Here is a 15,618-nt window from a genome sequence, read left to right on the forward strand (position 1 = left end):
CTTGATCTCCCAACCCTGAGATCATGAACTGAGCTGAAATCAAGAGTCAGGTGCTTAACCGACTGAGCCACCCAGGCACCCCAGAAAAATAAATCCTTTGAAGAAAATCTGAGAGTGTTCTAGAAAAGGTTTTCATGCTGATGACCCTCTACCAACTATCAGTAAAGTCTTTTCATGATCCTAACCCAGATCCTTACAACTGCATTAAATTCCATTTATAGAATCATGGAAGGGGGGACACCTGGGTGGCTCAGTCGTTAAGCTTCTGCCTTCGGCTCGGGTCATGGTCGCAGGGTCCTGGGATCGAGCCCCGCATCGGGTTCCCTGCTCCGCGGGAAGCCTGCTTCTCCCTCTCCCACTCCCCCTGCTTGTGTTTCCTCTCTCGCTGCTCTCTCTCTGTCAAATAAATAAATAAAATATTTAAAAAAAAAAAAGAATCATGGAAAGGGCATCTGGGTGGCTCAGTCAGTTGGGTGTCTGCCTTCGGCTCAGGTCATGATCCCAGCATCCTGGGATCGAGCCCTGCATTGGGCTCCATGCTCAGCAGAGAGCCTACTTCTCCCTCTCCCTCTGCCTGCCTGTCTGCCTGCTTGTGATCTCTCTCTCTGTCAAATAAATAAATAAAATCTTTAAAAAAAAAAAAGAATCATGGAAGAAACTTTAGAAGTCAGTTCATCCTATCTCTTCATGTAAATAAAATGAGCCCTAGAGGAGGTATTATGTTGTAATTTACTTATATTAAATACAATAATATAGAATATAGAATATGATATATTATATGTTAATAAGTGTTAAAATACTTCAGACTAGAAAGTTTGATATACATGTATATTAACTAGCTTTAGTGTAAACCTATTAGGGTGTAAAGCTATTAGTTAACATTGAAGTACCCTAATAAGAAATATACTTTAGGAGTGGTTAGTTAGTATCTGAGAATGCTAGTCAATTGTCTACATTCCAGTAGCAGTTATAAGAACTTCCACTATCTCCGTCTCCAATCAGCATTAGAAACCGTTGAATACAGTTAGATGTTAGATACAGTTTCTCATGGGTGAAATGAGTGGTGTCAAGATATGTGATTCGGGTAGAAGTATTATATTGTACAAGCATCCCCACCCTTGCCTAGCCAAGATATAAGAATCTAGTGTGCCCAACAACAAGGTTCCTTTAGAGAGATGTTATGGGCTAGGACCTATTCAGTTTTTTTCTTCCCATTTAGTGGAGGATTGTGTTACCTGATTCTGACTAGCATGTCAGATAAATCCTGCTGCTAGAATATTTTCTTATTTACCTAAAGTAAACCTTTCATGCCAAGTGCTTGGCAAAGTGTCTAAAAAGATCAGGAGCTAAGACTTCATTGAGCTAACAAGTTGTATGACTGGTTTTGCCTGCTTGTTAATAAATATTTGAGCCTGTGGCAGATTTCAGTCTGAGACTTGCTTTCATTGTAGCACACCACTTGGTGGTAAGGTTTGAGGAAGGAACATGTGACCCATCTCTTCCTGTTGAAGGCTACTGATAGCTGCCCCTCACCCTTGCAATAAAAACAAACCCCCCAAAAAACCCCACTCAATAGTTAATAGTTTATTAATAGAATATAATTAATAAATGAACAAACTGGCTTGGGTCAGTATGCAACAGAAGATGATTTGCCTAAAATCACATAACAAACTGATTCTTACCACCATTAAATATCAAACAATTTGGACCCACATTACCAAAGAGAAGCCAACCAATGTTAAGTCAAGGTAAACATGTGTTTCAGGAAGTTCAGCTTGCTATAGCCTAGAGAATGGGCTGAGAAGAGAAATGCTGGAGATAGGAATAGCAATGAGGAGATTGTTGCTATAGTCCAGGTGAGGCAAGAGTCAGAGGAAACAAGCCTGGGCACTGGCATCAGAGAGATCCTCATTCCAGTACTGGCCCTCCCATTTATCAGCTGTGTGACTGCAGGAAAGTTACTTCCCTTTTCTCAGATTCAATTTCCCCCAAAAGAAATAATGATTATATGAAGTGGTATGTGCTCAGACCCCTAACTCACTGGTATGCAGTAGGCACTAAATAAATGCTAATTCCTTCCACCACCATTAAACAAAATGGAATGATGTAATGGATATAGAAAGACTAGTCTAAGCCTAAGCCCATATTATGTGGGCAATAATATAAATTTGTGGTCCAAATCACCCCTACCTACTCCATATACATACTCTCTGCCCAAAGTTCCCAAATATTTTCCCTATATAACTCAGAGAATCCTTTTTATGACTACCATCACTTTTAGGATTTAATACAGTTGGGCATATTCCTCTCATGTGGCTATTATGGACATAGAAGGCTTGACAACATGGAGGAGTCAACCTGAGTTGGCCCCTTGGCAAGTAGGAAATGCCTCCACAGTCAGGTAGTTGGAAAATAGATGGATGGACCAGGCAGAAATACTTCTGGTCCAGTTCTAGCCTCTGGGAAAAAGAAAACAAGAGATACTCTGGAAGACCAGAGGCACCAAGAACTCTAAGGAATGTGGCTTCTCTAGGGAAGAACTCCCATCTCTTCTAAAATTCTGGTCCCAGAACCTAGGACATTGCTACACATTTGATATATCAAAATACTGTTGTTGAGGAGGAGAACTGGTAGTTTGAACACATATGTTTATCTCTTCTCCTTCTTGGAGCCCCACAAAAATGACAGCAAGTGAATAAAACCAGAATAAACCCACAAGGATAAAGAGAGTGGGAGAGGAGGCATCAGAGGATAAGAAGATGGAAAGCCAAGTGGAAAAATTAGCAGGGCTGAGAAGACTGCATACCAAGTGTCTGCAGAGGTGGTGCTAATGAGAAGCATGGCATTTCCTGCCACAGAACTCCAGCTAAGCTCAAGTACTAGAGAGGACCCAGAAACCCAGGAAGAAAGACCCAGGGAGAAGAATGGATTAAAGACAAAGAATTGGATGAAAGTCTCTATGATCCATTAGCCCTTCAGGTCCATCTACAATCTTGCACCTGTGAGATGCCTGCCCCTGCCCGGCAGGAGTCTCGAGGGTTAGTCTGTGGAGCAATTGAACCGGAGAGGTGCCTCACTAGAAAAAAGGAAACTCATTGGAAGTCTATATACCGCAAAAGAGAAAACACACTTCTCTGTCTACTCTCACCCCAGTCTCTTTGTTTGGTAGCTAGGTTAATCCCTTCCTAGGTATGAAAATGAGGACACTTTCTCTGGAGAGACTGAACAAGTTGTAGCTGCTATTATAAAAGCCACTGAAACTCCACACATAGATACAGAATTCAAATCAACCTTTTAATACCTGACTCTTCAACGTGAGTGGACAAAAAGATCAGCAGACATTTGATGAAAGCCCCCCAAATAAATGAAGGAGACCCAAACAAACAAAAAATAAGAGACTAATATTTTTATTTTTTTTAATTTTTTTTTAAGATTTTATTTATTTATTTGAGAGAGAGAGAATGAGAGACAGAGAGCATGAGAGGGAGGAGGGTCAGAGGGAGAAGCAGACTCCCTGCCGAGCAGAGAGCCCGATGTGGGACTCGATCCTGGGACTCCAGGATCATGACCTGAGCCGAAGGCAGTCGCTTAACCAACTGAGCCACCCAGGCGCCCGAGACTAATATTTTTAAAAAGGGACTAATATAACACTTGCCTCCCTTCATTTCTGGGATTTCACACACCCTTCTTTTCCTCCTACCTCTTTGGCCATTTCTTCTCAATCTCCTTTGCTGGATCTTCCTCATTTCTTTGATCTTTAAATGTTACAGTGCCCAGGGCCCTATCAATCCCAGAATCTCTTTTCTTCTCCATCTACACTCACTCCCTTAGTGATATTATCCAACCTCCTGGCTTTAAATAATATCCAAATACTGTTGACTCCCAAATATATATCTTTAGACCAATCTCTTCCCTGACTCCAGATTGTGTATCTCTATGTCTACTAAACCTCTCCACTTGGTGCTCTAATAGGCACCTCAAAACTAATGTGTTCAAAATGTACTACTGGTCTTCCCCCCAAGAATCTGCACCCACCAAAGTCTTCCTCATCTTAATAAATGTCAATTTATTAATAGATAAACATTAATAAATGTCTTTCCCAGCTGCTCAAGCTGAAAACCTTATGTGTTAGTTTGAGTTTCCCCAGAAGCCGACTCTGAGATAAGGATTCAAGTACAAATAGTTTATATTTTACAGAAGCAGGATTCACTAGGAGGAGAGTGGGGAAGTGATATATGGAAGAGAAGGTGGCCAATGAAGATGTGTTGTTCAGCCAGCTACCACTGATTGGCTGGAGCTTAATCTTGTGGGAACTGATATAAAACACATGTGTCAGAATTATCCCATCTGAGGGACTAAGGAGCTGGGGTATTTATACACCAATTCCTGAGGATCACTGGTCGACCTAGCTTTCCACGGTCAGGGTTAATTTCCCAGCACTTCCAATCTAAGGTAGGAATTGTTAAGACTGGCTTTTCCTTTGCACTTCTGGGAAAGGCCTCAGGCACAGAGATGCAGACATCTGAGGGTACTAACAGCACTGAAAGCTTGGAATTATACTTAATGCTTCTCCTTCTTTTATACCCTATATCCAGTTGATCAGTAAATTTTGTCTTCAAAACATATCCAGAATCCACAGCTATCACCCGCTATGACAATACTTCCTTTCCTGTTTAACTTTTTTGTTCTTGTTAGAGTTAATAATTGCCTTGTTTTTCATTTTAAATAGTTCGTAATGTGACTCTCTTCCCCTCCTCTAGTTTATTGAAATATAACTGACAAAACTGTAAGATATTTATTTTGAAGATTTTATTTATTTATTTGTCAGAGAGAAAGAGAGCACAAGCAGGGGGAGTGGCAGAGGCAGAAGCAGGCTCCCCGCTGAGCAAGAAGCCTGAGGCTGGACTTGATCTCAGGACCCCAGGATCATGACCTGAGCCAAAGGCAGACGCTTAACTGACTGAGCCACCCAGGCATCCCAGTTGTAAGATATTTAAAGCATACATCATGGTAATTTGATATACATATACACTGTGAAAGGATTTCCACCATCTAGTTAATTAACAGATACATCACTTCACATATTTATTTGCATGTGTGTGAGAGAACATTTAAGATCTACTCTCTTAGCAAATTTTATTTTATTTTTTTAGAGGGGGTGGGGAGGGGCAGAGGGAGAGAGAGAATCCCAAGCAGGCTCCATGCCCATGCCCAGCACAGAGCCCAACCTGGGGCTTGATCCCACGACCTTGAGATCATGACCTGAGCTGAAATCAAGAGTCAGATGCTCAACCTACTGAGCCACCCAGGCACTCCATTAGAAAATTTTAATTATATAACAGTGTTATCAACTTTAATCACCATGTTTTATATTAGTACATTAGACCTATTCATCTCATGGCTGGACGTTTACCAACCTCTCCTTATTTCCCTCATCCCTCAGCCCCTCTAGTTTAAAACGCCATCTTTTTCATGTACTAAATTTCAATAGATAGATAGATAGATACATAGATAGATAGGAGAGAGGGAGAGAGAGAATGGTCTTGGATGCTTTATTCTGTAGTAAAAAATAAGGCAAAATTTAAACAAAAAGTGTAATATAACTCTATTGGGAAAATGGAAGGAGAGGAGGGGATGTCAATAACAGTATTAAATTCACATCTTCCACAATAGTCATTAGATAGTTTTAGTGATTAATTGAACACTATTATAAGCACATTACCTAGAAATATGGCAGTAAATATCCAAAGAAACACCCAAAAGAATTGAAAATGGTTGGGGCGCCTGGGTGGCTCAGATGGTTAAGCGTCTGCCTTCAGCTCAGGTCATGGTCCCAGGGTCCTGGGATCAAGTCCCGCATCAGGCTCCCTGCTCCTTGGGAGCCTGCTTCTCCCTCTGCCTCTCTCTCTCTCACGAATAAATAAAAACAAAATCTTTAAAAAAAAAAAAGAAAAGAAGAAAAAAAAAAGAATTGAAAATGGTTGCCTTTGGGAAGCAAGACTCTTGAGATGTAGCAGTATGGAAATCTAAACAATGGTCATGTACTACATTAATAAAATCTCCATTCTGATTTTAGATGGGATGGATGTTTCTATTTATGTTCCAAACTTTCTATAATTATCTTTCATTTTATTACTCTCTATTTTAGTGTTATGCAAATACTATATGAATACATTACTTTATTTTAAACATTCTATGAAAATGAATAGAATAAAATGTATAGGGGCGCCTGGGTGGCTCAGTCAGTTAAGCGTCTGCCTTCAGCTGAGGTCATGGTTATGGAGTCCTGGGATCAAGTCCCGTGTTGGGCTCCCTGTTCAGTGGGGAGTCTGCTTCTCCTTCTCCCTCCACCCCTCCCCCTGCTCATGCTCTCTCTCGCTTGTGCTCTCTTCCTCTCAAATAAATCAATAAAATCTTTTTTAAAAATTAAAAAAAAGAATAAAGTGTATAGTCCTCTTTAGCTGCCTCCTAATTCCCTCATTGAGGTAACCACTATTAATATTTTATGTGTACATATAATCCCTGATATTTTTCTGTGCATTTATAGTTTTGCATATACAAGTACATATTATATTTTATATTAACAAGATCGTATTGTACATCTTATCCTGCAACTGTATTTTTTCACCTTAAGAACATATTTTAGGGGCGCCTGGGTGGCTCAGTCGTTAAGCACCTGCTTTCGGCTCAGGTCATGATAAGGGTCCTGGGATCGAACTCCGCATTGGGCTCCCTGCTAGGTGGGAGGCCTACTTCTCCCTCTCCCACTCCCCTTGCTTGTGTTCCCTCTCTCGCTGTCTCTATCAAATAAATAAATAAAATCTTTAAAAAAAGAATATATTTTAGAGATCCTTCCATGCCAATACATATGGATGTATCTCATACATTTTAATTGTTACTTATTATTCTATAATAGAAATGTAACCCACTTTTTAACAATTCCCTTTGGTGAATGTTAAGGTTGTTTCTATTTTTTCCTATTGCAATCAATGCTGTACTGAAAAAACATCCTTGTATGTGTGTACAGAAGTTCAAGTTTCTCAAAACAAAGACCAAGAATGGAATTAAGTTTTTGAGGGAAGGCACAATTAAGTTTTTAATAGACAATGACTGACTACCTTCCAAAAATGCTGTCCCAATTTACAACCCCACCAACATTGTTCAAGAATAGTAATTTCCCTCACTCTTACCAACTGGTTGTAATAAATTTTTAAGATATTTTTCAAGCTAGGAATTTATTTTATTTTATTTGTTTATTAAAAAACTTATTTATTTATTTGAGAAAGAGAGTGAGCGAGAGACAGAGAGCACAAGTGGGGAAGGAGTAGAGGGAGAGGGAGAAGCAGACTGCCCACTGAGCAGGGAGCCCAATGCGGGGCTGGATCCTGGCACTCCAAGATCATGACCTGAGCCGAAGGCAGACGTTTAATTGACTGAGCCACCCAGGCACACCTGAAGCTAGGAATTTTTAGAATATCTCATTTTTGTACTTTGCTTTTCTGATTGCTAATGATTGCACACATTTTCATATTTGTTAGCATTTGTATTTCTTCTGTGAGTTGCTAATTTTTCTACTGTATTGTTAGTCTTAAACTGACTGTTTTGTAGGAGACCTTTATAGTTAATTTTATGGTGTTTTTTGTGAGAAGTTTTAATTTTTCATGTTATTAAATCTGTTGGTCTTTTTCCTTATGTTTTCCAAATTTTGTATTTTGTTTAAGAATGCCTTTCCTACCCCCTCAAAATTTGGAAATACTTTTCTTTTAAAGGTTTATTTATTTATTTTAGAAAGAAAGAGAGTGGGAAAGGGGCAGAGGGAGAGGAAGAGAAGAAGACTCTGTGCCGAGCATGGAGCCTGACGTGGAGCTCGATCCCAAGACCCTGAGATCATGATCCGAGCTGAAACCAAGAGTCTGATGCCTAGGCGCCCCCAAATTTGGAAATATTCTATAGTTTCTAGTATTACTTTGTGTTTGAAGTTTATCTATTTTAATCAACCTGGAATTTATTTTTGTGTATGGTGTGAGCAATGGTTGGAGCATATTATTTTTCCCAAATGAATAGCCAGTTGTCCCAACAACATTTGTTACAGACATTATTTTCCCCTCTAATTTGAAATGCCATCTTTTTCATACCAAATTCCAATAGATAGATAGATGGGGAAGAAAATCTGGTCTTGGACACTTTATTCTTTTTATGTTCATCTATTCTTGGGCTAATAATATTATATTTGAATAATTATAGCCTCATAGCACATTTTGATATCTGATAGGGTAAGTCCTTCCTCCCATTTGCTCAACATTTTTGGCTATTCTAACATTTTTCTGTCAACCTGCCAAATTTCATTTTTAAAAAGATCAATTTGAGTAGCAATAGCATCTTTAAAATAAGTGGTCTCCCATATGTCTTTATTTATTTGGATATTCTTTTATATCTTAGAGTAAAACTTCATAATTTTATTCATATAGGACATTCACGTTTCTCGCTAAGTTTATTTCTTGGTTCTTTATAGACATTGCAGCAATTGTGAATTGATTCTTTTCTGTGACATATTCTAATAAGTTATTGCTGGTCTATAGGAAAGCTATTGATTTATATATGATACTTTTATATATAACTATTTTATTAACATCCATTCTAATAATTTTTGAGTTGGTTCACTTAGATTTTGTAGGCTCTATCTTTCTTCTTCAAATAATGCTTTTATTGTGTCTTTTTTCCCAATATTTATACCTTATCTTTTCTTGTCTCTCAGCAGTAGTTAAGTACCCCAATGCATTGTTGACTAGTACAGATGATCATTGACATGCTTTTCTTGTACTTTAACTTAGTGGGGTTTGCCATTTTTAACAGGTAATTTGATGGGTAGATTCTCAATTATCAGAAGCATGAAGGCATTATCTAAACAAATTGTTGACTTAGAGTTGCTTCATTCAACAGACAGCAAGTCATCATGAAAGATATTCTGCAGCTGACTTCCCTTTGTCCCCTAGAAATATCCTGACAAGGGGAACAAAATGTTAACAGTTTATTTGAGGTGAGTTTCATGGAGACTAAAGACCTGCCCAAATACTTTCTCACTTACTCCTTGCATGAGTAGCACAATTTGTGCATATTATAGTAACATGTTCAACTTAATAGGATGCACCTGCATTTAATATAAAGTATTTAATTTGATAGAATGTATCTTTATATAATATTTACACATTTAACTTTGGATGATTGCCTTTATAGGGATCATAGTGTGGGCATCCCCTTATGTGGAACCTCTACTATAAGTACAATGTTTGCCTTTGGTTTCTGGTAGATACTTTTTATGACATTATCGAAAGAGAGTAATAATAGCAGAAGTTACTATATATTTGTAATAGTTACTGTTGAAATTGCTTCATATACTAACTCATTTAGAAAATTTCCTTCTAGGGGCGCCTGGGTGGCTCAGTCGTTAAGCGTCTGCCTTCAGCTCAGGTCATGATCCAGGGGTTCTGGGATCAAGCCCCACGTTGGGCTCCCTGCTCGGCGGGAAGTCTGCTTCTTCCTCTCCCACTCCCCTTGCTTGTGTTCCCTCTCTCGCTGTCTCTCTCTCTGTCAAATAAATAAATAAAACCTTTTTAAAAAAAGAAAGAAAATTTCCTTCTATTCCCAGCTTACTAATAATCGTGTGTGTGTGTGTGTGTGTGTGTGTTAACAGGAGTGTGGGATTTTACTGAATGGTTTTTCAGCATCTATTAGGATAATCTTATGACTTTTCTCCTTTATTCTGCCACTGTAAGGAATGAAATCAATACACCTCCTAGTGTTGAATCAGAACCTCATGGAGTCCCTTAATCTATCAACATCATCACTTTTCACTAATTATCCCACTCTCCTCATGTTCTCATTTTTTTCTCTCCCAGTCTAGATTCCGTGGTACATCACTGCAATCACAATATTGTAAATATTCATAATTCTCTTGTCACTTTCTTTTCATTACATTCACTGACAGAACTCCAAATCCTCTTACACCCAATTCACTGGGTAGTCCACATCTGTACCTGAGCAGCTGGACATAGCTGGAGAAAATCACTCACCTGTGCTGTCTCAACTGAAATTTCTGACTACAAACCTTAAACGAGACTCAATACTTCCCAGTAATGCTGCTATACTCCCCCTGGTATAATTTTGTTTCCCCACTGTCCAATATGACCTTTTCTACTCCCTTCAAACCTCCAACATACTCCGTCCCCCTTTACTCTCATATGACTTCAATTTATAATTCATTGAGAAAGTAGAAGCATTCAAATTCATCTTCCTCCCACCTAATCTACCAACTTTTCTTTCTTTCTTTGACACAGAGAGAGAGAGTCTACCAACTTTTCTGATCTGCATCAGGATCCATATTCACTGCTTTTTCACCTGGGTCTACACTCTTATCCCACATTCCTTTGTCTTCCCAAGGATCAAATTCCTTCCCTCTGCTGTACCATCAATTTCTCCTTCTCTACCAGATCATGTCTATCACCAAAATCACATGCCTAAGGATCTCTCATCTTAAAACACACATAAACAAAATTCTCCCTTGACAGCATATGTCTCTTCAGCTACCTTTCCACTTACTCCTACTCATAACCTTTCCATAAGTCTTCAAACTTATGGGAAGGTTGTCTATATTTGCTTTCTCCGCTTCTTAACCTTTCATAATGATCCAACCAACCTTTTAACCTCTTCACTCCCTGAAGTTGCACTTGTCAAAGCTACCATTGACCTCTAGTTTGCCAAATACACTTCTCTGTTGTTCTCATCTTGATCAACTTCTATGAAGTTTTCAACATGGTTAACCACTTCCTTCTTGAAACACTTTCTTTTATTAGCTTCAATAATATACCACTCTCCTCATTTCCTTCTACTTTATTGGCTGATGCTTCGTAGTCTCCTTTGCTGGCTTCTTGTTAAGCAAACCTCCAAATGTTGAAGTGATTCAGGACTCCATTCTCTGCCCTCTTGTCTTCTCACTCCTTTGTTGATCTCATCCAGCTCTAGTGATCTAGTTTTCCTTTCTTTCTTTCTTTCTTTCTTTCAAATTTATTTATTTATTTGAGAGAGAGCAAGCACAGGTGGGGGAGGGGCAGAGGGAGAGGAAGAGAGAGAATCTCAATCAGAATCCCCACTGAGTACAGAGCCTGATGCAGGGCTCAATACCGAGATCCTGAGGTCCAGACCTGAGCCAAACACAGACGTTTAACCATCTGAGCCACCCAGGTGCCTCATGTGTCCCAGAGGTTTTGAACAGATGTGTTTCCATTTTCATTTGTTTCCATGATTTTTTAAAATTCTTCTTTAATTTCCTGGTTGACCCATTCATTCTTTAGTAGGATGCTCTTTAGCCTTCATGTATTTGAGTTCTTTCCAAATTTCCTCTTGTGATTGAGTTCCAGTTTCAAAGCATTGTGGTCCGAAAATATGCAGGGAATGATCCCAATCTTTTGGTACCGGTTGAGACCTGATTTGTGACCCAGCATGTGATCTATTCTGGAGAATGTTCCATGTGCACTTGAGAAGAATATGTATTCTGTTGCTTTAGGATGGAATGCTCTGAATATATCTGTGAAGTCCATCTGGTCCAGTGTGTTATTCAAAGCCCTTGTTTCCTTGTTGATCTTCCATTAGAGTAGATGATCTGTAGATGATCTGTCCATTGCAGTGAGTGGGGTGTTAAAGTCCCCTACTTATTATTGTATCATTATTGGTGTGTTTCTTTAATTTTGTTATTAATTGGTTTATATAATTGGCTGCTCCCATGTTAGGGGCATAAATATTTACAATTGTTAGATCTTCTTGTTGGATATACCCTTTAATTATGATATAGTGTCCTTCCTCACCTCTTATTACAGTCTCTCATTCAAAATCTAATTGGTCTGATATAAGGATTGCCCCACCAGCTTTTTTTTTTTTTTTTGATGTCCATTAGCATGATAAATGGTTTTCTACCCTCTCACTTTAAATCTGGAGGTGTCTTTGGGCCTGACAGCATATCGATGGATCTTGCTTTTTTATCCAATCTGATACCCTGTGTCTTTTGATTGGGGCATTTAGTCCATTGACATTCAGAGTAACTATTGAAAAATATGAATTTGTGCCATTGTATTATCTGTAAAGTCAGTGTTTCTGTGTATTGTCTCTTTTCCTTTCTGGTCGATGTTACTTCTGGGCTCTCTCTTTGCTTAAAGGATCCCTTTTAATATTTCTTGCAGGGCTGATTTAGTGATCACAAATTTTTCTAGTTTCTGTCCTGGAAGCCTTTTATCTCTCCTTCAATTTTGAATGACATCCTAGCTGGATAAAGTATTCTTGGCTGCATATTTTTCTCATTTAGCACCTTGAATATATCATGCCAATCCTTTCTGCCCTGCCATGTCTCTGTGAATAGGTCTCTGCCAGCCTAATGCTTCTACCCTTGTAGGTTACGGATCTCTTGTTCCAAGCAGCTTTCAGGATTTTCTCTTTGTCTCTGAGATTTGCAAGTTTCACTATTATATGTTAGGGTGTTGACCCCATTTTTATTGATTTTGAGGGGAGTTCTCTGTGCCTCCTGGACTTGAATTCCTGTTTCTCCAGATTAGGAAAGTTCTCTGCTATAATTTGCTCCAATATACCTTCTGCCTCTCTCTTTCTCTCTCTCTCTCTCACTTCTTCTTCTGGGATCCCAATTATTCTAATATTGTTTCACTTTATGGTATCACTTATCCCTCGAATTCTCCCCTGGTGATCCAGTAGTTGTTTATCTCTCTTTTTCTCAGCTTTTTTTTTCTCCATCAATTTATCTTCCATATCACTAATTCTCTCTTCTGCTTCATTTATCCTAGCATTTAGAGCCTCCATTTTTTATTGCATCTCATTAATAGCCTTTTTTATTTCAACTTGATTTTGATTAGATTTTAGTTCTTTTATTTCCTCAGAAAGGGATTCTCTAGTGTCTTCTATGCTTTTTTTCAAGCCCAGCTAGTATCTTTATAATCATTATTCTGAACTCTAGTTCCAACATCTTACTTATATCCATATTGATTAGGTCTCTGGCAGTCAGTACTGCCTCTTGTTCTCTTTTTTGAGGTGAATTTTTCTGTCTTATCGTTCTGACAAGAGAAGAATAGATGAACAAGAGAACAAAATGTTAAAATGGCAACAACAACCCCAGAGAAATACACACCAAACAAATCAGAAGAGACCTGAAACTGAAAAAAAATAAATAAAATTAAAAAAAGAAAGAATATAGGGGTGTCTGGGTGGCTCAGATGGTTGGGCATCTGCCTTTGGCTCAGGTCATGATCTCCAGGTCTTGGGATCGAGCCCCACATCATGTCATCAGGCTTCCAAGTCAGCAGGGAGTCTGCTTGCTTCTCCCTCTGCCTCTCCCCCTGCTCATGCTGTCTCTCTCTCAGATGAATAAATAAAATCTTTTTTTAAAAAAAAGAGAGAGAAATTGGGGTGCCTGGGTGGCTCAGTCATTGGGCGTCTGCCCTTCAGCTCAGGTCATAATCCCAGGATCCTGGGATTGAGGCCCACATTGGGCTCCCTGTTCTGTGGGAAGCCTGCTTCTCCCTCTCCCACTCCCCCTGCTTCTGTTCCCTCTCTCGCTGTGTCTCTCTCTGTCAAATAAATTAATAAAAATCTATTAAAAAAAAAGAGAGAGAGAATATAATCAGACAGGTTGAACAGAACAGAGCAATACACTGGATCCTGTGTGTATTTTGGTCTGTTAGAAAACTAGATCCCAAAATTGTAAAGAAAGAAAAACTTGTATATGTACAAAAATAAAATTAAATACAATGAAAGGATAGAATAACTGTAAAAATGAAAATTAAAAGACAAAAAAAAAAAGAAGGAATATAAACAGACAGGTGAACAGAACAGAGCAATACATATATTCTGATGTATTTTGGTTTGTTTGTTAGAGGAAATTACATCTCAAAATTGTAAAGAAAGAAAAACTTATATAAATAAAATTAAATACATTGAAAGGATAGAATATAACTGTAAAGATGAAAGTTTTAAAACTTCAACCAAAAAAAAAAAAAAGAAGAAGACAAAAAAGAGAGCATATGATCAGACAAGTGAAGAATACAGAGCCAAACACTAGATTCTGGATGTATTTTGGTTTGTTAAAAGAAACTGCATCCCAAAATTGTAGAGAAAGAAAAAATTTTATATATATATATATATATATATATATAAAATTAAATACAACAAAGGATAGAACTTAACTGTAAAAATGAAAATTAAAAAAGATTTTTTTTTTAAGATTTTATTTATTTGAGAGAGAGAGAATGAGAGACAGAAAGCAGGAGAGGGAGAAGGGTCAGAGGGAGAAGCAGACTCCCTGCCGAGCAGGGAGCCCGATGCAGGACTCGATCCAGGGACTCCAGGATCATGAACTGAGCCGAAGGCAGTCACTTAACCAACTGAGCCACCCAGGTGCCCCCAAAATTAAAAAAGATTTTTTAAAAAGAGTTGATAAAATAAGAAAATGGTTGAAAAAGGAAAGAGAAAAGGGGTGCCTGGGTGGCTCAGGTCACGATCCCAGCGTCCTGGGATCGAGCCTGCATCAGGCTCCCTGCTTAGCAGGAAGCCTGCTTCTCCCTCTCCCACTCCCCCTGCTTGTGTTACCTCTCTCGTGTCTATCTCTGTCCAATAAGTAAATAAAATATTTTAAAAAAAGGAAAGAGAAAAAAATTAAAATTCAAAGACTAAAGAATCATGGGGAAAAAAACATGAATTCTATATACTATTTTCCCCTAGCACTGGAGTTTTACAGTTCTCTATGATTGGAAAACTTGGTCTTATCTTATTCTTTTGGTTTATTTTCTGTTTATTATTAGTCTCATTTCAAGACTGAACTGCATGAGGAGAGGAACCCCACTTCTCTGGCTCACCCTTGGATCCCCATTACCTAACCCAGGGTTTGGCACATGACAAATATTCAATAAATAGTTGCTGAAAAAATTCAGTAACATATAAGTCAATGAATATTTTCATATTAACTTAATAGACTCTAAAGAACCACAAAAGTCATCTGACCTTACCTTTTTCATCATTTCAAAGTTGCTTCAATACCCTCAGAGCCTGGAGCTCACTACTTCCTGAGAACCCTTCCCTTTAGATAAGTCTGGGTATTAGAAAGGTCTTTCTAAAATCAGTTATTTCCCCCCCAACCTATAGATAAAGAAACCTTGTTCTGGGCCAGGGCGGAAGTCAAAGGGATTCGGCATTTTTTGAGCCCTTAAAGTGCCAGGCACAGTGTTAGGTGCTTTTCATTCATCATCTTCTTTGATCATCTCAGTAACTCTAAGAAACAGTGTCATCTCCATTTCACAGATGAGAAAGCTGAGGTTCAGAGAGATGAGGAGAATTACTCAATGTCACATGGCCTATAGAATTGAAATTTGAGGGGCGCCTGGGTGGCTCAGTTGGTTAAGCAACTGCCTTCGGCTCAGGTCATGATCCTGGGGTCCCGGGATCGAGTCCCACATCGGGCTCCCTGCTCGGCAGGGAGTCTGCTTCTCCCTCTGACCCTCCCCCCTCTCATGCTCTCTGTCTCTCATTCTCTCTCTCTCAAATAAATAAATAAAATCTTAAAAAAAAAAA

At 38.7% G+C, this 15,618-nt stretch overlaps 1 long non-coding RNA gene across 1 annotated transcript in view; it reads left to right on the forward strand.

Moving 5' to 3' along the window:
* Positions 1-15,618, forward strand: part of LOC145721236 (uncharacterized) — a 29,181-nt gene that overhangs the window by 10,891 nt on the left and 2,672 nt on the right. Inside the window, exon 2 of the long non-coding RNA XR_014144799.1 lies at positions 8,941-9,037. This is a non-coding gene — a long non-coding RNA (uncharacterized LOC145721236). The remainder of the gene's footprint in view (positions 1-8,940; positions 9,038-15,618) is intronic.

Source organism: Leptonychotes weddellii, chromosome 4, assembly GCF_054177405.1.
Source record: "Leptonychotes weddellii isolate Sample4059 chromosome 4, ASM5417740v2, whole genome shotgun sequence".
Lineage (NCBI taxonomy): Eukaryota > Metazoa > Chordata > Mammalia > Carnivora > Phocidae > Leptonychotes > Leptonychotes weddellii.